At 38.5% G+C, this 25,906-nt stretch overlaps 1 protein-coding gene across 3 annotated transcripts in view; it reads right to left on the bottom strand.

Annotated features, from left to right (window-relative positions):
* Positions 1–25,906, bottom strand: part of TSPAN4 (tetraspanin 4) — a 390,158-nt gene that overhangs the window by 219,481 nt on the left and 144,771 nt on the right. For all 3 annotated transcript variants that reach the window (XM_065755129.1, XM_065755131.1, XM_065755130.1), the window contains exon 4: positions 3,847–3,896. The gene's annotated coding sequence lies outside the window, so the exon portion shown is untranslated. The remainder of the gene's footprint in view (positions 1–3,846; positions 3,897–25,906) is intronic.

Raw genomic sequence — 25,906 nt, 5'->3', positions numbered from 1 at the left:
CATTAGTTTGCACCACACCAGCAACTGAACTTTGAAATGCACAGCCAAACACTGGATAAAGTGTTTCTTGAGAGAGTTAGACACATGTAAAAATGACAACAAATGAGCATACAAGCAACATGAAGGAGGTGGATAAAGAATGTGAGAGGATTTCATAAACACTGTCTACCTTTTCCTCCAACACAGATAACGACTCGCTGTCAAGATTTTATATTAAACCTTTACAACACTAAGATCTCAATGTGCTGGAAATAACCCAGTGCAATGCATTGGAAAATTGTTAAGCCATAATCATTTTAGCTAAGAACATCATATTTATGACAGCTTCACCATGTTCATTACAACTTTGGCAAAAATGGAAAGCTTTTTACTCCCCATTTAACAGTTATTTTTGTCAAGGCCAGCACTGCTACAAATACCAGAGTACTGGAGGCTCTGGCTGCATTTTAATCAGAAGCAGTCACTCCTTCACTTCAGGCTAGAGAAGAGTTTTGAAACATACTAGTTTGTTTGTCTGCTGCTGAGAACGTACAGAGGGGAACCATCAGCAGCTGGAAAAATGCAATTCTACATGTGGTCTTTACAGGACAGACTTTCTCCCAAGGTAACAGATTATCTAAGCAGGTAAAGTAACCCAGGAAAGCCAAAAGGCAGAATATATAACAGTTCCCAACTAACTTCTAATTAAGAAATTTAATTTTTACCAAATTAGAACCCGCATAGCTTCTTGCACACAAATACAAGAATGAGAAATGTTTGGCTAGCACTCATTTTTGGGGCCAGACACTTCCCCTAACCAGCAACTGTGACTGATGCCACTTCACTCTGACTGCAGGCTTCTCTTCTCCACAGCTACAGACTACTATAGTGGCAAAAACACCAGGCTGACATTCAGATGATTATGATTCAAATCTTGGCTCTGACAACTGACACTCCTCTAGCTTCGGCTGAATCATTTTACTGGTATTCTTCTCTGCTTCCCAACTAATCTGTAGAGTCAATATAATCCTATTTACGTTCTGTTGTGCTTTACAAATGGGGGTGGATACCTGGGATACCAGAAATAATCTGCAGCATATAGTTCTGTGGAATCTAATGCCACTAACACAAACAGTAATTGACATTTTTGAAGCTGCCCATGCTTTTGTACACTTCTAAGGATGCTCCAGAACATCTGAAAAGCACACTTAGTGAAATAGAATGAAAAGAGACTTCCTCCAGAACAATTCCCTTCAGGAACTTTTAGACATTGATTACTTCTGCACCTCATCCTTGAAGTACAAACATTTCTTCCCACAATTTCACATACATGATCATCACATCTTCTAAATTCTAGAATAAAAGCTTGCTACATGCACCCAGTTACAGGGACATTCCCTCATATAGATCATAAAAAAGAGACAAACTCACATGGACACATCCTTCACAGACTGCAGACCATAGTGTTTAATCAGCAGCACAAGTGAAAATCTAGTTTATTACAGCTGAGTCATTAATTTTTCCAGTCAAGGGATAATTCACTGATGACTTTGACTCCTTAGTTAGACCCTTCAGTAGCTTTGGCCACGCTTCTGCTCCGGAGGTCTTTTCTCTTCATACCTTCTGAGATACTTGACTCCTTCCAGCTCTCTGAGTGCTCCCTCAGCGTGCACTCCACTGAACTCTCCTCAAGCTCCATAATTTTCAGCTTTTTTCTGTAGTCCCATTGGTCTCTCCTTTTTGTTCCTTCTTTTTCCCTTCTATATTTCTTCTAAGTTGGACATAAATTTCACCCCTCTTCATGACACAAAATACCACATCTTCTATTCAAATTGGAATCTCAGCTTGTTTTCTTATACTTTTATGCGTGTTTTTTGCACTCATCGTGGCTAAAGCAGATATCTTAATTTTCTTCTCAAGTCTCTCCTGGTCACTATCTTCTTCCCAACAAACTGCAATCAACAAGAGCATCTTCCCGCCATATGAGCCCCTAACTTGAAGGTCATGTTCATCTTGAAACTCGATCTTCGTTCTCACATCTTGTATCTAAGTTGTACCTCAGCTTGGCAGACATTTTCCACACAGCATTGTGAATGGCCAGTCGTACAATTGTATCTTCTGCAGAGAGAAAACTCTTGACAAATGCAATCTTGTTTCACAGGTATTTATCCAAAATGCCACTTAAAAGCCCGTTCTCCTACGCCATCACTTTGGTAACATTATTTCTTTCTACATTAGCCTCTGTTCATTCTCTTCTCTCATTTACATTAATAAGAAGTTATATATCATGACTACACTATCCATAGTGTAACAACTCTCTCTCAACTTTTCTTCATTATCAGAAGTTCAATTTCTTTCTTTGTCATATCCCCAGGGATTCTATCAGCTCTAGATCAGAGTTCGAAAATGTTTTATAAGCCTTGTGTGGCTTCTAGCTCCACTGAAGTCTGAGGTACGTGGATGCCAAGATTTTGTCTGATGAGTAATTTCTGAAATCAGTCAAACTGCTCAGTGCATAAAGTTGAGCATATTGCTCAGGCAAGCTGTACTTCAGAACTGGCTTGCTGGTATCACTGTAAGCACAACCACCCTGGCACAACTAAAGCAGCTAATACTCGTGCTAACGAAGCAGCCTATAGCAATCATATTATCTTTTGTTAGTGTGATTTATGCCAGTTAATAGAATTAAAAAACCACTCTTAGCAAAAGCACTTTTGGCAGTAGAAATGCAATGTGTTAAGGCTGCTACCTGTGTATAAAAGTTCTAATAAATAAATAAACAAACCACAACCAAGCCCAGCCCACTCAATCCAAGAAACTTCACTGACAAATCAGCCAGGTTTGACTGAGCACCTTTTTGATGCAGACTTGAGGTGATGTGGGTAGGAAATCACAGGTAGAAATCAATGGGGCACCCAACTGATATTTGAATAGCATTTCTCAAAGCAGAGTCTAAGCTTTGTTAATTGAATTACAGTAAAAAAAAATAAATAAAACAACTGCCAAGATTGGTGCCTTCAATAACTTCCCTGGAGACCTCCCAGTGACAACATAGAGCCTGCCTTGGATCTACACAGCACGCAAAGGAATACTCAATAATAAATAAAATATAACTAAATACCTTAAAAAGATGAGAGGAAAGCTGCCTGGAACAGCATTTATAGATTTATAGGCATTCCTAGCCTGACTAGAAGTCATTGCTGACATTTATAGTTAAGATATGAGACAAGTCATCTTGGTTTCGGTTTGCTTCTATTTATTCCCTAGTTTCCCTTATCACATCCTTCAATGGCTCCTGGTAGCAACTTTGTAATAATATACCTATAGGTGATGTGCATGCACCTCTTTACCTTGTCTCACATATACACACTGCAACACCACAAATTAGGTTAATACCATCAGTTTTAGGTGATGACTCAAAGATCCTTCACAACATAGTATTAAGCTAGGATACAAACACTTCATTGTACAAAGACATTATCAGTCAGATGACAATGGTTATCCCACTATTTCTGAGCCATGTTTGTTTCCCTCCCTTCTGAAAACTACAGTTCATGAATGTCCAAGCCTCCCCAATAAATTCATTTGAAATATTTACAGATTTCTAGTTAATTCAGATATGTTTCAGTGAAACAGAAAACTTAGCATAACTTGCAACCGTTACTAAGTGGAAGTATCTATTTGCAGATGCTGAACTGCCTTTGTAAATGATTTCAAGGAGATGCCCTTCCATCACCCCCGTACACCACAACAGAGATGGTTCTCATAACTGTTATCTCAAACAGGCAATAATGAGGAAAACAAAATGCCCAAACCAAGACAGAAGTAGAAAAGAATATATTATCAGAGGGAATGGAGGATACTCACCTCTGCTTTTGCTGCCTGCTTATGCCTTCCAATATATTCTATTGAAGCCTCTGTAAAAGGAGGAAAAGATGGAAAAATAAGCAACTTAAAGACACCGCAGAAAAATTAAAAGCTAGATAAGAACATTTCAGACACAGCTGAGTATATGTTTAATATACGTCTAAATATATGTTCATCTGAATGACAGCACTGACGTGAAAAATACTTGGAAAAATTATTGCTATTTGGAACCAATCCCTATTCTGAATTTGTGCATCAAATACTGCATTTCCAGCTCTAATTGACAATAAATGCAACCATATCTTCTCCTGTGTCCTATAATCACACAGAAAACAAACCTCCTGATGGGGTGGGGCAATACCTACAATGCCTGTGGCAGGGAGTACAGGACACCCAAAGGACATCACCTTCTATAGATTACTTTTATTTTAGAGGCTTACTTAAATGGGCCACATGTCTGAATTTAAGGTCTCTGGCAGAAGTCCTTCACTGTCCACGCACTGAACCATGGAAATCTCAGCTCAAGAAGTTAGAAGAAGTAAAAAAAAAAAAAAAAAAAAAAAGATAGTTTGCTTAAAAAATAATAATTAGAAAAAATTCCACATAATAAATAGCTTTTCTAAATAAAAAACAAATTTGAATTTCAATCACACTTAGGACTACCTCAGTGAAAGGAAACTGCATTCAAGTGCTGCTTTTCTCACTCCAAGTTATTCAGACCCTTTCACCATTTTACAAGGCACACACGTATAGAAGGCATACAGTTAGGAAAGCTTCCTACTTTTTAAGAAAACACAGTTACTGGAAACTAAAATTAAATATGAGAAGCAGGTCAGCTCTGCTGCAAGCAGGCTTCCCCACGGAAAGGCAAAGGGAGCACTGGGGAGAGCTGTGGGAGAAGACAGGATGCAAAGGGCTGTGAAGGAAGATCCCTGTGTCTTAGGGCCTTGTGACAGCAGGCTACACCTGGGGTCATACCTGAGGTCAGAAAATGGTAGCACCCCAGGACAGGTCGAGGCCCACGCAGCAGAGCCATCAGCAGGCTCTTGCAAGATAAAACTATAATCCATTCTCCCTGAGGTGCTGGAGACCCATTTCTGTCTCGACAGCAAGGAAGCTTCAACTAGATATGGATCCTGCAAAGCTCAAAGTACCACCCATGTGCTCAGTCCAGGGCCTTGCCTCAGCCTGCACACTTATCATCTGAGGGGCTACCTGCTCCCAGGCTCCCAGCCCCTTCAGAGGCCTTCTGCCTCGGCACCACTTGCCGGGGCCAGGCTGCTCCCCTGCAGCAGCTGCCTTCAGCCACCCCATCAAAAACAAGCCTGTGGGTACACTGCCCATCCCGCCTCACCAACCTCCCCTCAGCTCTGCCAGCCCACAGCCATCACCGGACCCACCAGCTCATAAGAGCAGGCCAGGGGCTGCTCAGGGGCAGACTGGTGCTTGAGTGGCCAGGCATGAAGAGCACCAAAGGTTAGGAGCACCACAGTTGGCACCATCAGCAACACAAACCTTCCCCGCCCGCCTGCCTTTGGCAAAGGATATTTTAACCTTGGGAAGCATGACCTTTCAGTCAGTCAGACATAGCTGTCACACTATATGTGCTGTCACGCACAGTAAAGCAGAGTGAAGAGCATTTGATGTTATTTTCAAGCTGTTCTAATTAGGGGACTACTTACTCCTCTGCTTAATATCTGCTTCATCCAAGGGGACAGGTCAAAAAACATACAGTTGACCGACCACATCTAGTAAAAGTCTTTCTATTACTCACTGTAGCTATTTTGCATGCCACTGTCACTAAGACTCAATGCTGTACATCTCTTCCTGCTCAGATATAAATAATATCTATTTCCCCTCAGAAGTCGGCTAAGTGTGGAGGTATCCAGGGCAAGTGCTGTCAAGCCAAATCATCTATCTCCTCTATAACAAATTATCCTATTGTTGTCAGTACTCAGCCCTCTGCCCCTATAAACCTCTAAATACTCTACTTTTCTATTCAAGCACTCTTAATTTTTAGAGCATAAACATGATGATGGAACTAACGCCCACATGTGCATGAATACACACAGTAAAGACTGAAGTAGAATCCACCTGTCAATTTTGGCTAGAGGAACGTAAGCATGTTATACTTTAAAGAGACACTGATTTTTTGAATTGTTTACACATTCTCATTCATAAACAAGAAAGACATACTACCATACTGGTTGCATGCTTTTATACCTGAAAATGCTTATTTGCCCATATGGATTACATCTTCTAGTAATTATATCAACACTATGAAGGTTTGACTTTAGCAGAGAATGTTCTTTTTATTCTGAACTTTTTAAATTTAACATTTGTTCAAAAATAATCAGCAGCAAAAAGATTTTACAAACAATTAACTTTTGGATGCATCTTAGATCTAGAACAACAACAAATTTTGGAGCCGGAAAACAGCTACTTCTCTTGTACTGAACAACTGGAGACAAAATACAAGCATTCTGTTACATACCACAAATTATACAAATCTACAGATCTCCTCCTGTCTGATTACAGTCCAGACCCTGTCCAGTTTTGTACTTTCAGTCTGAAAGATGCCAAAGAATGCATAGGAGTGGCATCCTAGGGAGTCACTGCACTTTCAGGCTCTGTTAAACTTTTCCAAACTAAGCGTAGATTAGCTAACAGAATCCCAGCTCCATCTTCTTGCTCTCACCTCCACTTCTGAAAAAGGAAATAAAAGTCTTCGTTCGCTTGTCAGGGTTAACAGGCTTCCTGCTCCATAAATGTCATATCAGCAGGGGTCACTTAGCAGGAAAAACACCGATCAAAGAATTGTAGGGATTGGAAGGGACCTGTGGAGATCAACTCCTGGCTAAAACAGGTTCCCTACCATAGGTTACACAGGAAAGCATCTAGGCAGTTCTTGAATATCTCCAGAGAAAAAGCTTGCACAACAAATCTGTGCAGCCTGTTCCAGTGCTCTATCAACTTCACAGTAAAGAATTTTTCTCTCATGTTCAGAAGGAACTTCCTATGTTCCAGCTTCTACTCATTGCCCACATTTCCTCACACAGGAGATGCTTTAGGCAGGCCCCAGTCATCTTTATAGCCCTCTGCAGGACTCTCTACAGAAGTTCCCTGTATTTCTTGAAACGAGAAGCCCAGAACTAGACACTAAGCCAGTATTCTTAAGACAATTCCCACTCCTTTATTTCCACAATTGAAGTAACTGATAAATATGAGGATTATGGACAGACATCTGTATGACATGCAGTTTGCTACATAATTAACAAAGCAAAAGAAAGAATTCAAAACCAAATGTATTCAAATCAGCTCAGCTACCATCAGCAAGAGGTATGCAAAACAAAGCCTGACCTTCTTTACAGTCTACATGATTCAGGTTTACAACATTCCTAGAAGTGCAAATTTCTCTTGACAGCCATAAATTCATCTGAAGGGTGATGGCAATTAAAGAAACAATCTGTCACTGTACACGGTTTCATTTCACGTGATAACGTGTTGATATATATATATATGCACAAGAATTAAAAGCATATTTTGACATTTAAAGCCATCCTAGTTAGTTGTGTCACAAAACCCAAGCTGCTGGGAGACATGTGGGAGTGCAGCAAAGTTTTTAGATAACAGCAACTTCTAGTTAAGAAAATAAATTTAATTTTTACCAAATTAGAGCCCATATAGCTTCTTGCACACAAACACAAGAATGGCTAGCACTCATTTTTGGGGCCAGACACTTCCCCTAATCACCTACTGTGACTGATGCCACTTCACTCTGACTGCAGGCTTCTCTTCTCCACAGCTACAGACTACTATAGTGGCAAAAACACCAGGCTGACATTCAGATGATTATGATTCAAATCTTGGCTCTGACAACTGACACTCCTCTAGCTTCAGCTGAATCATTTTACTGGTACTCTTCTCTGCTTCCCAACTGATCTGTAGAGTCAATATAATCCTATTTACGTTCTGTTGTGCTTTACAAATGGGGGTGGATACCTGGGATACCAGAAATAATCTTCTGCAGCATATAGTTCTGTGAAATCTAATGCCACTCACACAAACAGTAATTGACATTTTTGAAGCTGCCCATGCTTTTGTACACTTCTAGGGATGCTTGTTCCTATCACCTCTTGAGTGATCATCAGAAATGAAGAGATGGAAGCTTAAACATTAGCAGTCTTCACATTAGTATCCTCACCAAATCTGTGTTAAATCCTCTGCAGGAGGACACTGTGCACTTTCTTCCAGGGTATATTCTACAATAATTAAACATGGAGGAGGAATCGCATGAGACCATACGTTACAACCACAACTCTTAAGTCACAAGTATGACACACATCTGACAAGAGGATGTTAAGACAAACATCTGAAAAGCACACTTAGTGAAACAGAATGAAAAAGAGACTTCCTCCAGAACAATTCCCTACAGGAACTTTTAGGCATTGGCTACTTCTGCACCTCATCCTTGAAGTACATGTGACCACTGCCACATTTTGCCTATTTACATTTTCTTATGATATGGCTCTTTCCAATAGCAACATCTATAAGAGGGACGTTTCCTTCCCTCCCCCAACACCAACACTGTTCTGATAAGCAATGGTCAGTGTGATGCACAGCTCGATTCCAAAAGGGAAATCTTTCAGACCAAGACATGTCAAAATACAGAGGAAAGGCAATGAATCCCATTCACCCCAAGAATGTAATTACTTAATACTTGATTTTCCCGTAGAAGGAAAAGAGACTTCCATCAGAACAACGCCCTGCAAGAACTTCTAGACATTGGCTACATCTGCAACCTCATCCACAAAGTACAAACATTTTGCCACAGGAACCTCTATGTTTTCTCAATGTAAGACATTTCGGATGCTTATACCTTGCACTGTTATACAAAAGGAGAGTCTGAGTTTCACAACTCAGATAGGCAAAGGGATTACAGTTTTAAACACATGCAGCAGGGCTTGCTATAAGCTGACTCCTGAATCAAGTGGGTCATAAAGCTTATGATGCTGTCAGAAACCCCATAAAGGAATTAAATAGCATTATGCTAAATTCAACTTTCTCTTCTTCCTCTCTCTGTCTAGGGGGACTAGACCATGGTCTCAAATCCCTGCTCCATTATTATCTTTGCTATGCTGCACCTCAGCACCTTAATTAAACCCACATAAAGGTCCGTAAACTGGGTCACTTATAGATCAACAGATCTCCCTTCTTTCACAGGAGGGGATATTTTCTGCTATGATTTTGAATCTCCAGCATTTTCACGTTCCCATTTCATGGTGCCTAACTGACAGCCATCCCCACATAAATGATGGGGCAGCAAACATAATTGTAGGGCAGATAGTTGCACAGGTTGGTTCCTTTGCTGATACCAGCACCTATCACAGCTCGTCAGAATTCAGAGCTGTCTAGAGACACTTGGACACAGTGACATTTTCACAAATTGGGAGCCACAATCGTACCCATGGGCAGTGATTCCACTCCAGAAAAACCATACGGCATTTTTAGGAAACATGACTTTTATCTCACAGACTGCCACTGGAGAAGACAAGGCCCATACAACAACAGCATATCAAGAAGTTTCTGCTTGTCTGTCTTTAAGCCAATAAAAAGAAACAAATCTCTTTTGTCAGCCTTCGGTTGTCTCATTGCAAATTAGATCTCACAAAGAGAGAAGCAAGAGAAGACATCCATGGAGGAATGGAGTGGATTTATTTGTACAATGTCTTTTGTTCCACACAGCCATATGGAAATGCAAGATAAGGATGTCTATTACCTCCCAGAGACTATAGAACACGTTGTACTCTAAGCACAGGCACAAGTCCCATTAATGCCAACAGGTGCTGAGTACGCTCATCCAGAGGAGAACACAGTTGCTGCACGTTCAAAGAGGTGCATATAGGCTGCAAGTACTTGCTATCTACTACACTTTTGACAACTGCAGGGCAGACCATTACTGAATTCACTTACAGAAAGCAAAATGGATCAGGAACATGCATGCTAATTAGCTGAAGCCACTCACTTGTACGTGTGTTTTTCAATTACCACAAACTCATCAAGGCTAAAGTAGATACCTTAAAAGTCTCTCCTGCCCAGTATCTTCTTTCCTAACTATTTCTTAAAAATATGCAATTAAAATACATGAGACAAGATACACACCTACAAAGGGCAGTCAATTATTGGTAGTCCGCAACCTGTGGAAGCATCTGGAGGCTTCAGTAAGAATTAGCAACACCACAGTAACACATCTTACATTACAAAGCAGACCTTCCCATATTCAGCATTCATGGTGACAGAAGAAATAGCATGCAGAAGGTGAGGCTGGCAACTTCAGAAAGAGTCCATTAAGCAGCAAACACCATAACCCATCAGTCTCCTAGTATTTTAGGGCAGAAAATCCTTAGAGGATTCCTTCAAAGTGCAGTTCCAAAGTAACCTACAGTACACACATTCATGTTCAGTAATCTCATTGCCACACACAACTCAAAGAAATTCTTGACCAGATATACCTGAAGCTGCAGCAATCAATATTCACAAGACCATTTATGAAGAAGTAGCAGAGCAATCACAGGACTCTCTCTGATCACTCACCATGGAGTGATCCTGCCCTACCATCATATGGACTGATTCTGCGGCTCTGAAAAACATGGTGCTTGTAAGCAAGACTTTGTAGTAGGAATTCATACTTTATGCTCACAGAGAGTGTATCAGAGAAGTGTGGGGGAGCACAAGGAACAGAGCAATGGAGGAGGCCTTTTGGAGAACAAGAAAGCTATAACTGAAGTGTGCAGAGCAGTTCATTACTGCATTCACTTTGAGAAAACAAAATGGATCAGAAAAACACATTCTTATTAGCTGAAACCATTCAACACTATTCAACAAGTCCCCATAAGCATCAGTATTAATACAAAAAACATTATTCAAGAAACTTTTCTGACTTATCTAGTCTTTTTTTTTCCCCTTAGGACTAGGATACACATATATAAAACACTCAACTGATAAAAACTTAACCATATACATGTTTACATGGATATGGATCTATATATGGATACAGATACACAGATCAAACTAAAGAATGTGCATTTTTTTCCTTAAAAATACTTATTTCTACTGCTGAAATTCTAAAGTTGACAGCCCAGGAAGAAAAGAAAAAAAGTTTCATAGTAAACTATGATTCTTCCCACTATTACAGAAACAAAGGTAAATCATGATATTAAATAGACATTTTTTGGGTTCTCCTGAGAGTATCTGGAAGAGTGATGAGATGATTCAGCACTTATTTTCAAAATTATTCTTACAGATATGGCACTAGTAATAGTATATACGTAATGAAGACAAAAAGGTGTCTACATTCTCAATTAGACACCAGCATTAGATCTCTGCGATGTCAAGGGTTTGAAAAGAAATCATGTTTTAAAGTTCCAAACACAAAATATCATCAGAAATGGACCAAAAATACCAAACTTATTGCTCACACTAAAAGTTCAGCTCTTTGAATTGTTAAGCAAGACCACAACACTTGTTTCCACTGTGTTTTACTAATTTTACAGCACTGTATTGCAACCGATTTCACTGGAACTATATTAGTATCAAACTTGGCTAATGTAACAAAAAATGAGAGTATTTTTATTTTTTTCTAGTGAAAACAAGTAATCATTAGGAGACAATGAAAATAGACCATTTTGCTGTAATTTTTGCAGTTGATTTTTAAAAAAAATGAGAGGTCCTTTTTAAAAGGACTTTATCTGTCAGCTCAAATATTCAGTCCCGCACATCTAGTCATTGGACATACAAGAAACATTTTGTATTGTACTTAACAATGAAGAGGGAGGGGCAGAGGATCTACAAATTGCTGTAGTACTGCTCTGAAACATAAAACACAGCTAGTACGCTCTTCAGAGGAAAACTGAGGAAATGAAATAATATTGTAACTAAATCTAGATCAGCCTCTATTAATGAGAATTTAGGAAACATGTTGTTGATAGCATATTATCAGCATTTGATACCTTTTTAATGTATGTAGGAAATGTGGGGCAACATGTATGCATATTTCCACAGCACGGCTTTTTCTGAAGGGCTCCACAGTTATTTTCTGATATTTATCTTACTCCTAACAGAAAAGCTCTATTTAACATTAGTAAAGTTGCTTTGTTCTACTTTAATAGAATTTTTCTTTATTATCAAAGACTGAAAAATACACATTTACATTCACTAAATGCACACCTGTTTCTTAATCTACACTAATGGAAAACTTATCTATTCTACTATTCTTCTCCCACAACCCATTGTAAATATTCAGGACTTAGATAGTTACTATTCAACCCTCAAGTTCAGTACACACAAAAGGAGTGCACTCTATCCCACAAGATTGTAGGAATAACACTGTGTACTTTATAGAGGACAATCTTTCATTACAGCAATTCACAAAGCTTTACAGACACCCATGAAATTCCACAGCTCTATTTATTAACATTTTAAGACAGAAGAAAGGAGTTACAATTGACTCAAGGGAACAAGCCCTATCTTTCAGCTTCTCAAGCAATGGATCAGACCATATTCCAGAAATTATTAGCTCCATTTATTCTATAGAGTCCAATACTGCTGCCTCTTAGAAAATTGAGAGGGATTTGTAAGGCCATGTGAGCCATACACATTTTTAAGCCTCAAGATGTTAAAGAAAACCTCCTTTATTTAACTTGCAATTGTTTTATATCTACATAAAAACTACATCACTGCCCCTGACATGACTATTCCTGTATTTTAAGCATTCTAGCAGCTATAGACTCCATCCCTTTGCTGAAGGCAGACATCCTTACACAAACAACCAAACAGGGACTAACTTACCCTAATATAAATATATTTATCTGGTCCTGTACAATAAAGTTTATTCCTTTCATAACCTTCACCCACATTTCTGCATGTATTTCTTTTTATTGCGGCTACTGAAGTCATGCTCTACAACTGCCTCTCTTGCTGAGATCTCTTGTCACTTAGGATAACAGAAACAGCATTCTTGTTCTTTGTTCCCAAACCCCATGCACCTAACAGGAGGAAAATTTTGAAACGCCCCAGAGGCCAACACCAGAAAGCACAGCATGACTAACGAAAGTGATGAGACTAATAGCAGACAGTTACCACATTGAAAAAACAAGATATTTGTTACATCCTACACACGGGGAAAGGCCCACTTCCTACCTGCCCTAAATCCTTTGCGCATTGGCACTTCTGCCTGCCAGGATTCCTGCAGTTGCTTCCTTGGCAGACATTTCTTACACTTCAGGCAGTTTAGCTTCTGGTTTTGCTTGAACTCAGCCTTGGAGAAAACTTCTGAATGCAATGCTTCCCAATATACCTGATCTTCTTCCTTCTTTTCCACTGTCTTGGTTCCCATCCTGATTGTTTTCCTTGACTCTACTTGGATCCCTGGGAATCTTTCTCCAGCTCACGCCAGTAACTCCTCTTGTCATATGTCACTCTACTCCTTTGAAGTCAGACAGCAGCTAAACCACATAGACGTGTCTGTCACCACCTAATGCTTTTTGGCACTTAAAATCAGCAGGAGAAATGCACACCCAGTATGGGGACAGCACTCAAATAGCGATAAAGCAACTGTGTTCACAGCAAACTTCAGGAAAAAAGTAAAGCTTCATCTGCTCATGCAGTTATTTTTTTTATCCTGCTGTGTAAGACACTCTAGCCCCGCTGAACCTTCCCTTCTTTCCTCAAGAAGTCTCAGCCTTTGGCCATTCTATCATTCTCCCTGACAAAATTGATTGACCTAGAATATCTCACTGCAGTTTCCACTTGCAGAGTGTGACACTGCTCAGAGCCTCCATGCAACACACAAGTTCAAAACCTGCTTGCAGCCATTACTGCATTTATCTAGTCTCATTCTTTCTATTACTATAATAAATAGAAGGGTAACAGCTACAAAAAGCTTTTACAACTTCTTTGTAGTCTCGCTTTAGCTGCATGCATATTTACACTATTTTCAACCAACCCAGTATGAAGAGCCATGAGTAAAAGTGAAATTACACATTCCCAGAGGGATCCCTCTTTTGCTTATTACTTCCTTCTTTTAATGCATTTATTAGAGTTTCTGAATTAACAGCAGCAGTTGCATGCAAAGGAAGAAAATTTTAATTTTGGAGATAACAGTGGATTACAATAAATTAACATTACTTTAAAACCCAAAGCAGGAGCACTCAAGGGACATAGGAACAATTAATGCAGCTAGTTTATTTACCTAACTCTGACATATTGGTAGGCCACTCAAAAGCAGCTGGAATTGTGTTTACATAGACCTATCATGCTTCTTCAATACCATAGACAAATATCCTGTTCAGGATTCAAAGGAACATCAGTTCCTTAAGGCAGAGGAAAATCAAAACCATATACTGAAACAGATATACTTTAAACAGATCTTCCCCATTAAGACTAAGGGCAGGGGAAAAACAATAATGATACATTGCAAAGATTCGGCTCTCAAGACATCCATAATGGTGGTATTCTGAGAGAGATTCTGTACCAATTACAAGTAATAGTTATTTATTATACACTTAACCATATTCCAAAACAAGTATTTTCAGGTAGAAATAAGCTAACTATAGGCATAGGTGACAGCTCAAGTTAAAAATATACATTTATTTATATGAACAGAACTGTGTAATTATTGGAGAAAAAATGTGAACATTAAAAAAAAAGTTATGGTTATGGTTGAGCTTTCTATTAGTACTGGGAAAATCAGCAAATGCCTCATTGAAATGCAGCGTCAATCTGCGACTCATTGAGCTGCCTCATGGATATTTCCAATGTGGATCAAAAGCCCTAACTTCTGTGTTTTGAACACAGCTACAGCCTAATGCATTAGAGCTAAAAGCACCCAGCAACAGTGTCCAGTTCATCTTAATGAGCAATTACCTTCTGGAATTCAGGATTTCTCTTAAAAAAAAAAAAAATACTCTAAAGCATGAGATTCACATGTACGTGGAATTCAGTATATTCAAATGAAGGTAACAATGATGCTAAGGATTTTACAAGTTCTTTGCTGCAATGAAACAGGCTAGACTGACTCTAAATCCAGCCAGATGGCCTTTGTTGTCAGCTAAAGGGATGAATATGCAATCACATACCAGCAATATATACACTAGAAATCAATTTGTATCAAAACTCCAAAACTTCCTGAAGCAACCAAAATTAAGTATGTTAAGGTATCGAGGTGAGGATTTTAGATAATAGTCCAAGACATAACACTTCCAGATATCTCACAATGCCCCAATACTGTGAATTACAGCTAAAAAGGTTTGTCTGTCACAAGTATACTGTAGGTAAGGAATCTTGTGTATGCAGGATACAAAGATGCCAGCTTCCTACCCTCTTTCTAACAATTCCCACTATGACATTGTGCTCAGCAATAAAACTACAGAGAAAAGAGGAATAAAGTATCAATAGTGGTTATGGCAATTATTCTCCCATGTAACTGCTTCATACTCTGAGGTGCTCATGCCTTAGAAAGCAGCTAAGAAATCTGCCTACTGATGAGATACAGTGAATAAATTCCTTATTTTGCCTCTCTTGCACACGAAGCTTTGCTTCACTTTTTAAACTATCTTCATCTGAACCCACAAGTTCTGCTTCTTCCAATCCCTGAATCACAGCAGGGGCAGCAAGCAAGCAGCTGGTGGGTGCTTAGCTGCTGGCCAGGGCTAGCCTGCCACACATTCCCACCACGTGCTGCTACGTGATTGGACTACGCTGGACAATATAAATTTAATAGACTGGATCTTATCTTGCAGTAAAAGAGCAAGGAAATACACACAAAAATGTATTTAAAATTTCCCCATAAATCTGCTTGCTCTTTCCTCCTCCTTATTCCAAATGTTGCAGCTCTTGCTTTACTTCCCACTATGATTCGATGATTTGTTTTTATACTATGATCCTGGTTCAGACTGATTGATGTTCATTGCTGGATGCTACAGTGAAACTATGAAATCTCTTATTTCTCTTTCAGTGCTTATATGGAGCTAGCTGGAAATGACTTTTTCGCTTTATTTTTAGCCCTCTTTCATTTATACTATTCTATTCTCTATTTGGAAGCTGTGCTACACTGAGTTGAAATGCAAAAAGCAAAGTGTCTTCATTTTCTCAGATCAGACAAAAAGGAAGAAATCCAAACATTTGTTTTAGACAAAGAAATACAGAAATCTCATCTACACCCAGCTTCACAGGTCCTATCACTAATTCTCATTATGTCAAAGGCAGTTTTCCACTCAGTCTCAAACTCTCAAACTCATGCTGCTATTACTTTAACTGGACACAAGTTCCACTTATCCTTGTCAGAAGTAACTTAAAAGTATACTTTTCATAAACAATTGCAGTCACTCCGTTTTTCACATACAGTTGCAAACAGTTTAAAGGGCTCAACTTTCTAAAATAGTATTTTCTTTTTGCTAGGAAAACCATATTTCTTTAAAAAGATTCAGGTGAAGTACTGAAATAGTTAGATTTCTATTTATTTATTTTACATCTTACCTTTAAGGCGCTGAATTACATTTGAATTTGTTAATTACATAATATGCCTACTTGAAACTCTGCCTACTGCAGTGTTGCCATGAAACTCATCCAAAATGACTTTGGAAACCCAGCATTAAGACTTTTAATTCAGCTGTTAAAAGTTTTGAATGAGTTATGTAAGAATGTTTTGTTGTTTTTTTTTTTAACTATCTGAATGTTTATTATATTTTAACTATCTGAATAACGACAGGCTCTTGGCATCCTGACACTGAATTTTTATTTCCAAGTGAAAAATTTCCCCCATAAAAGGTGCCCATGAGTGCATCAGCCAAGTTGTTTCATTAGAACTCAGATCCTCTATCACAACAGGGTTTAACAAACAAGCAAATTGAAGCAGTGTTTTAATACCAAAATAAAAAGTAGGAATAAAAACAGATTTAATGGCAACTCTGTGCACTAGCTTATCCAAAACTATTAAACCAACTGAACTAGACTCCATGCTACAGTTATGTAGCCATGTAGGACACTGGGGAAAGCTAAAAATGAAAGCAGCAAGGCCAGTTAGTAAAGCAGTCAGCTAAATGTAACTTGGCATCCACTACACAGGTTTAGCTTCAGTGAAGTCAACTGCTGAGAGTCAGAAGTGTCTCCAAAACATCATTCTAGCCGCTACTTTTTGGTCTTGTTTTTGTCACTTGCCTGGGTCTGTATTATCTCTCAAATTCTGGCACAACCATTTGTAGCTTTTCCTGTTCCTGTGTTCAGTCACAGTGAGCAGACGCAGAAGCAGAATGCACAACTAGGATGATCTTGTCCAGCTTTTGAACATTCAGCTCTGTAATTCTAGTAATAAAAATGTTGACATATTAAGCCATTCCAGCATCTTCCATTAACCTAATGTGAAGTCCTGTAATGACTCAGTCTGAATCAGTAATCTCAATCCTTGCTGAAGACCAATGACGTTTCCTCCCAGGGGAAACAGTTTCTGGTTTATTCATTGTTTGTTGGAGAACAAGAACAGTGATATTTAGCAGTATTTCTTTCAACCGTCAGGTAAGAGGGGCTGAAAAATCAAAACATGCAGTGCAAAAAAAGTCAATGACACAAGTGAGAAAGCCTTCCTTCAGTGTAAAGTATTCTTGTTGTTACCACTGTTTAAACTTTTATATATAAAGCACACATATAGATGTGAAAGGACAAAGTATTTGTGAAGGGCATAAATGAATTTAGAATTACAATGAAATATGCCCCTTGCAAACAGGAGTAGATAATTGGTAGCTAAGCTGATGCCAATAAAATAAGTTCTATCTCATAAGTTCACTCTTTACACATATTATTAATGTTTTATCTTTCTTCCACAGGAGTTGAGTAAATCGTACTGACTTGTGTAAAGGAAGGATGAAGTTCACTGTAGTTTAGATATCTGCACTTTGTTCCCTAGGAATATCAAACTGTCACTCTCCCTAGAAAAAGCTGCATTCAAAATGAGTAATCAGAAGTGCAGAAGTCCTGGTTATTGTCCCATAGCATTAAATACAGTGAAATCACAGCACAGCCATGTATTACACACTACAGAGCCTGACATTTTCATTGTTAATGTCACCTACAGCTTAAGGCTTTTTCCCCATAAATCAAGCAGGATTTTTTTGCTCCCTTCACAAAGTTGTCTAAGGGCTATATTTCAAAAAACAATGTCATAGTTGTCATACACTATCCATATTCATTTAATAAAAGAGAAGATTATTTAGTCCATAAAAGAAAAGATGATTCTGAGCTATATCATACAAATGCATCTCTCCCCTCAATGTCACTGTGTTAATGATTTTTTTTTCAGATTTATTTTTACAGTACTACTAACAAGAAAAAAGAAGTTTGAATAATCCTGAAAAGCCTTATTTTTCCCTCAGTTTTGGACCTCCTTTGGTTTGCCTTTTTTTTTTTTATTTAAAGTAAACTGGTAAACAAAGCTAATGACAAGTGAAGGATTGCTTTTGTTGGAGAAGAGAATCACGGGAAAGATTAAGGTGCAGTGACTCCCCAAGACTCCCACTGACACCATCTATATCAGGCTCTTCCATGCATCAGTATGCATGGGGTTTGCAAGGTATGGAGGAGTTTTTAAAATTCAGTCCAGTTCTGGGAGATCTCCATACAGATCTCCCTTCACCTCTGTCATTGCACTAAATCACTGGATTTACAGCCAATGCTAAGACATACAAAAGAGCAAAAAATTAACTCCAACTCTAGAAAGTACATATGAAAACAAATGTTGCCAGAGGCAGAAAGAGGAGAGTGCAGGATTTTCTCAGAAATGTTTCCTGAACAATATAGGAGTAAAATGGCTCACAAGATACCTTCCCTCCAAGAAACTTTGACCTCTTGTGTCACTGCGTTACACTCCACCAGGACATAGGTATGAGCAAATTCATTTACTGCTTTCTCTGGCCTAGCCTTCGCATGAGCTTGTTGTTTCTACTGCTCAGCTGCTGTAGGGGATTTGGGTGACTGCAGACTAAAAGTATGTTTCAAGGATTAAAGTGCTAAACAGGATTCTCTCAATCCACTGCTCATCTATTGACTGTGCATGTTACCTCACTTCTCAGGGCTTTTGTTTTCTTTCTCCATTTTCAACCACCTTAAAAGCATTAAAAAAAAATAGACAGGATGATACTTCTGTCATCTAACATCTGATGTCCAGTCTAAGCCTTTTGTGAGCACTGAGAAATAAGCACTTCTCAGACAATCAATCCAATCTGTTCTTGATACTGTGCAAGAGGAGAGAGATAACATCCTAGGGGTGCTTACTTCCTTTGGCAGAGGCCAGACAGACAGCTCAAATGAATTCCATCCCGATGATCCCTGAACAGAAGATCCTTGTTCAAACTGACAGAGGCATCCTGGAGATCAAAGCATTAGATATCAATTGCATTTACTCATTTTGTGAATGCCTTATTGTGTTCAGAGTGACATCTCTGAATCAAGGCTCTTCCATAACTGTATGTCTATATGGTCGCTGGCATAATACAGTTGGGAGCTAGAGTTGTCTTTGTAGCCTTCAGGATCAAAAGGTAAAAAATTGACAAATTCATAGACTCCAGAACACAGTGAGATGTGCTTCATATTGAATCATACATGTTTAATCAAAGAAAATAAAATGTTTCTTATCTCATTAGCATTCCAATGCCCAGACTGTCTTTAGTGCTTATGTTAGGAGAAAAGAGGGTTTACAGAAGAAACACCTACTTATTTAACCACTTCCTTCAGCTCCACTCTGCCTATCAGCATAGGCTGTTCTCCCAGCAGCATGCAAAAATTTCAGTCCCTGTGCAAAATGAATGTATTCTTCAACATAGCACATGAAGGAACTGGGGCTGTTCAGTCTGGGGAAGAGAAGGCTGAGGGGAGATCTTGTTGCTCTCTTCAAATACCTGGAAAGTGATTGCAGGAGAGCAGCGTTGGCCTCTTCTCACTGGTGACAGGACAAGGGGAAATGACCTCAAGTTGCATCAGGGGAGGTTTAGGATGGATATCAGGAAAAATATCTTTACAGAAAAGGTTGTTAAGCACTGGAACAGGTTCCCCAGAGAGATGGTTGAGTCACCATCCCTGAATGTGTTTAAAAGTCATTTGGATGTGGTGCTCAGGCACATAATTTAGCAGTGGGTTGTTAGAGTAGTAACACAATCAGTTAAGTTGTGGTTGGGCTTAATGACCCTGAAGGTCTTTCCCAACCTGAGAAATACTATGATAAGCTTCTAGTGAGAATCCATAACACCAGGCTTCAGTACAGCCATTTATCACAACACTTCTACACAAACTTGTCCTCAGAGAAATGGAAACACCAAATATTTTAACCCAATATTTTCTTATTGTTAAAGTGAATTTCCTACTGATCTGTGGCTATACTATATCTTCTAAACATATACCAGCTCTCTTAGGAAAGCAGCAAAAAAAAAAAAAAAAACACTTCATTTTATAAATACCTGTAATCTCCTGTCAAGAATAATTCTGTGTATTAAAGTAATAGCTTTTAACCTCTCCCCTTCCTCCTGTACTGTTATATATAAACAAGAAACTCATTTTGCATCTTCTAGACATACATTAAGAAGAGAAAAAGCTACTGTGATCAATAGGATGCACAACACATTAAACAGTAGACCAAACCCCATAGGTTATAATCTGATCCTGGCATTACATTTCCTTGAGTGTAATCTCCTCACAAGGAGGATCAAATAGGCAGCATACAGGACTGAAGCCTTACTTTCCCCTATACCTTTTTCATTAAGAGTTTTTTGTACCCCTGTTTCACTCCTTCAGTGTCATCTGCACCCACAATGATGCTGCAACCACACTTCCAATTTGCAAGACAGGACACAAAAAACAGCTTCCCCTGTACTGAGTAGGAGGATTTTCCTGCTGAAAACAGAGGACTGTATCAAAATCCAAACAAAACCTAAACTTCCACTGAACACTGTTTTCTTTCCATTTTTCCCCCTTTGTATTTGACTGCTTTGTTTTTATATTTAATTCAAATCTAATCTTGTAAAATGCCATTTTCAAAGCATTAACAGAACGCCAAATGGGATTGCCTACATTGCATTTAATTTCTTCCTACTTACACGCATGGATATCACCTAAAATAAGACCTCTAAGAAACACAGTAGTTCAGAGTCATTGTTCCCAGTACAGCCATGTAGCAGCTAGTCTGGCTTTTTGAAGGGAAATCTTTCACTTCTTTGCAGAAGTCACTTCAAGTAATGTGATGTGGAACACTTCAGGGAATGTGACTGGCAAAGTTAGCACGTAGAATGATTTACTTTTCTTTTTTTTTTTAAGGCAGATTGCGACCATTCACTCCATCTCCTCTCACACTCAGCTCACATCGAGTCTGCAAGTTATGCCATTGTGCCAAATGTCTGCTGGCCACAGTGCACAAGAAGATATCCAAAGGGCCATTCTGCAGTCCTGCTATACTGCACATCATTCCCTGCAACTGTCAAGGTCTTGCTTCTTCAAGTACCTGCCTGAAACTTTCTTCAAAATCCACTTAATAGTGAAAATTGTACAGACAACTTTCAAGTTGGGATGCATAATCCATCAGCTCATCCAAGAAGCTCTTTAAGTGCTTTTTCTGGTTTAACCATTCCAAACTTGTGGATTTTTTATTCTAAACACTTTACTAGAACTATAAAGGAGAGTATTACATCTCAATACATTACATTTTTCTCAACACTTTTTTTTTTTCCAAGTGAAATTGCAAACTCTTAAATAGGATCAGGATTTTAACTGATACATGCTATGAAGTCTAGGAGGAGACTGTCAGAGAAAAGAGGAATGCTGTCTGTTAAAATTCATTACTCTCCACACCTTTTAAGATACTTCTTCCAACATCTAGGCTGCAAGGCCTCCCTTTAGGAAAACCAGCTTTACAGATGACATTACTTACACTTTAAGAGATAAAAACAATCTTACCACAAAAAAAAACCAAAACAACTACTCCTCTGCACCATTCAAATGCATGTATTTGACTCTTGGGCTGCACTGAATTGTCAAGCATCAGAAAATCCCATGTTCGTTTTGTTCAGAGTCAATGCTGCATGCCTGTCAGTAGGCAAATTGAGTCTCTCTTGTTTGTTGATCTTGTTGATCAGGCAGGATCACAGAATTGCAGAAGTTGGAAGGGACCCCTAGAGATCATCAAGTCCAACCCCCGAGGCTCCCTAGACCAGGATTTCTAACTATGTTTGAGTGCTCTGAAAAAGACTGCTTTCAAAATTGATCTTGTCAAGTCAACCAGTTCAATTATGAACGCCGTCTAGAAGGTATGCTTTCTGGCTCGATTCATTTCCATTCATTCATTCAATCCATTCATTACATTCAGTTCAAATTCAAGGTGCTTTATTTAAGGCACCTTGAGAACTTACACAATTGAAAGACTATGCTGGAAACCCACACCTATAGATGTTAGTAACTCAGAATGTAACATATTTGTGAAATCATTTAGTATGTATACAGGCAAACAGTTCAATCACATATGTAATGGCATGTCTATAAACACCACTGGCTGTAATTACCACATGCAGAGTACATGAAAATGGAATCAGAAAAATAAATAAAGCATAACGAAGACCAGTCAGTGAGACAACTGGGTGGCATTTTTGTTGCCAAGCCAAGGATTTACACAGCAGCTCTTGCAATTATCTAAAATACTGAATGCAACAATACATGAGGCAATGCAAGAGCTAGAGGCTGCCAATAATTCATTATGACTGAAGAACTTTTCAATCAGCCTACAGCAGAAGATGCAAATTAAAAAGCAAAACTAAAGGCAACCACATACCACCCTAAATTTCACCCCATCCTACCACAATTCTTTCAGGATAGCAAGCTCTCAGAAAAGTATGACTTTTCCTTAATGGAAGTAAGAAATTTTGTTATTTCAAGATATTGATTTTTTGTTAAAAAGAAAGTAAACAAGAATCTCCCCTTTAAATGTTCCCAAAATTGACACAGTACTCAATTTGGTTTGCTACAGCACTCAAGTCTACAAGCATATTCATAAAGTACTTCTTTTCTTGCTCTGTTCAGGAAGTAGAAACTTAAACTTCTATGATTCTATGAAGCAGCAGCTCAAGATACAAAAATGGCATATACAGTTTTACTGAAACTCAGAAATGAAGCCACAAGGATTTAAAATTGTCTGGAGAGCAAGGAACAGTAAGTCAAGTGAGCAGCTATCTTCTGTGGGGTACAGGAGAGACTGACAACACATGTGGGAGGCTTTATTTCCTCCTTTAGCAAGGCCAACTACACCCTAATGCCTCGTCACACCAGCAACTGTAGGTGGACAGGGAAGAATAGAAGATACACACTTGGAGAGATCTAAATCCCACTCCAAGCAAGAAGAAGGAATCAATACTATACACACAAACCAAATGACTCTGCAGCTTGCTTTTTCCAAGAATTAAGCAGCCAGTACATGCTATCCAAAATTGTATTTTCCATCACACTCAGGGCTTTGAAAAAGGAATCCATTATTGGACAGGAAACAAACATTTGCCAAGAAGTCACATTCCACACTAGCTAACATTGTTCTCTTGTTAATAAATTAGATTAACAACAGAATAGTTGTTCTTTGCAGCCGCATTTTGAGAGAGATATCTTAAGAAGGAGGTCTCAGCTTGTTCAGACCTCTTGTAAACAACTACTCCAAAGTATCTTTGTACATGTTGTATTCTTCATGGCACTGTGATGTACAGAAGGTCTTCCCACTTGGAAAGAAATTCTTCCAAAAGAGAGAGAAAACACAAGCCATTCTATCAGATCTTCAGGTTTGAGTTTAAACTCTTTTTGACAAAAAACTGTGTCAAAAAGAACCTCTCTCTCAAAAAAAAAAAACCTTTTTAAAAAGTACCCTTAATATGCAAATTTACAACTTTTACAGCATTTTCAGACTTACTTTTATCTCCAATAATCTTGTTTAGAAAGAATCCTAAAACATTGCCTCACATGCAGCAAGGAACAGAAGGTCTTTAAAGAAAAGCAGTTCCTGCCAAAGTTGGCCTTTGCTCTTCCTCCTTGGAGACATAAGAGTAAGGGGGAAAAAAAAAGAAATAACATACTGTATGGCAAAAAGAAAGTGATGACATTACCTTTGACTGGGATACAGGCACTATGGTGCAACAATAGGTAAAAAGAAGGGAAACTTTTTGCACAATCCTTGTTTGACACTAATAAAGCATGCTAGATGTCTTTTTTCTAGATGCAATACCAAACAAATATCAAATACTTTGGTTCAAGATTTGCTTTACTCAGTTTGTTTATCGTAGACTTCCTACAGAACAAGGAGATCGAGGAAATATCTGGATTTTTCCCATTACAGAATGAACAATCTTGATAAGTATATTTTCAAAAGGTTTTAAGACCCCGGACTAAAAGAAATATTTCTGCTAGCACACATATGAAAATGTTCCTCACAGAGAATCCAGTGGAGATGGCTCAACTACAAGCTGCAGCCCCACATATATTACCATATCAGATTCCATTGTCTGCGTGCACTAGATGAGATGAGAATCTATATTCTTTCTTACATGCTATATTCTCTGGGTTTCACCCATCGAATTCAAAGGAGGTCTCTCATGACTGGGACAATTTTCCTAGCGGGGAAGGTCTTCACTTTTTGTGAACTTGATACTGTGTCAGGCTTGGTATGAAGACAGCCTACAATGAATGCTCCCTGAAAAATGATTTACATATCCTTTTCTCTCTTTTAAGAGAAGAGCCATTTTTCTCCTTCTGCTTTGCTGGCAGGTCACTTCAGATCAACCTTGGCACTGAATGCTGCAACAATTAAAATACCCTCTTATAGTAAGGAGAGAAACATCATTACATGCTTGGGAAGAGGGGTCAGAGAATCAGTGTGGCCAACTAACATATGTTCAAGTCTTTTAGGACTTTAAGACAGTGCTATGCCCACAGTCTTTCCAGATACACATCAATGGCTAACATCTGTCAGGCGGGAATCTTTTTTGCTATCCCTTCCACATTTGGTACAGAACTTTATATTAAAAGAACACTTGTGCTTATCTGGACCTTGTTACTCAAAATGCTTTGAAGAATGTCATATGCTCAGGCAACTTCATAACACGATCAAAGCTTATTTTCTGTATTTAGGTTTAAATATTATGTCTTCTGCAGGAACACTACAGAAAAAAAAAAAAGGTCAGCAACTGTTAAACAGAATTTCATCTGCTGTCATTTATCATACTAGGCTGCATTTCAAAAAGCGGTATGAAATCAAGCTTGTTGAAATTCACCCATGACAAATGCTTATTTCCTGTCTCTGCTTCAATTTTACAGCGACATGCCCGCCCTTATTAGATTTAGTACCTGCTGAAGTCAAAAAGAAACTTGAAGAAATTCAGAATGGCAAAGGTGATCTAAATCTTTGCCACACATACGTCCAGAAATCCTAACTAAGGGCTGACTTAACACAGACAACCAGGACAACTCTTCATCTCAGATGAAGCATCTTTCATTTGCACATTATCAAAAGTAAAAATTACTGGGAAAGAAAAGAAAAAAAAAGAAATAAAAAGAAATAAAAAGAAATAAAACATAACACTGCTGTTACCCAAAGCTCCTTTCAGTTTTTCAGGAAGTTTCTATGATCAATTTCAGCCAAATTAAAAACCAAAACACCTATGGCTCAGACACACCAGAAGCATCATTCAGGTGACATAAACAGCTAATTTCACAAAGAACTGCATAGATTTCATCCCTAATTAAGTCTGAATCAGCACTACAACAACAAAAATGATGTTGAGATCAATGCTGTAAACAGGCCTTGAATCTATCAAAAACTTTAAATATTTATCTCTGCACTTTTAGAAAAGTTAGACCTCACTAGGAACAATAATTAAATAGAAATGCAATATGCATTTGTACTACAGAAAAGGACTTCCACAAAGCTAACTTTCTTAGCAGGAGAAAACTAGCTTGGGAATTCATGGTATGCAGTACATCATTTGCTCTTGGTTTACCT

The sequence above is a fragment of the Cyrtonyx montezumae genome, unplaced genomic scaffold (genome assembly GCF_038088225.1).
Source record: "Cyrtonyx montezumae isolate F1298 unplaced genomic scaffold, pur_monq_1.0 scaffold_10, whole genome shotgun sequence".
NCBI classification, from domain to species: Eukaryota; Metazoa; Chordata; class Aves; order Galliformes; family Odontophoridae; genus Cyrtonyx; species Cyrtonyx montezumae.
Note: the sequence above shows the minus strand (reverse complement) of the source record. Positions and strands in the feature narration are given on the sequence as shown.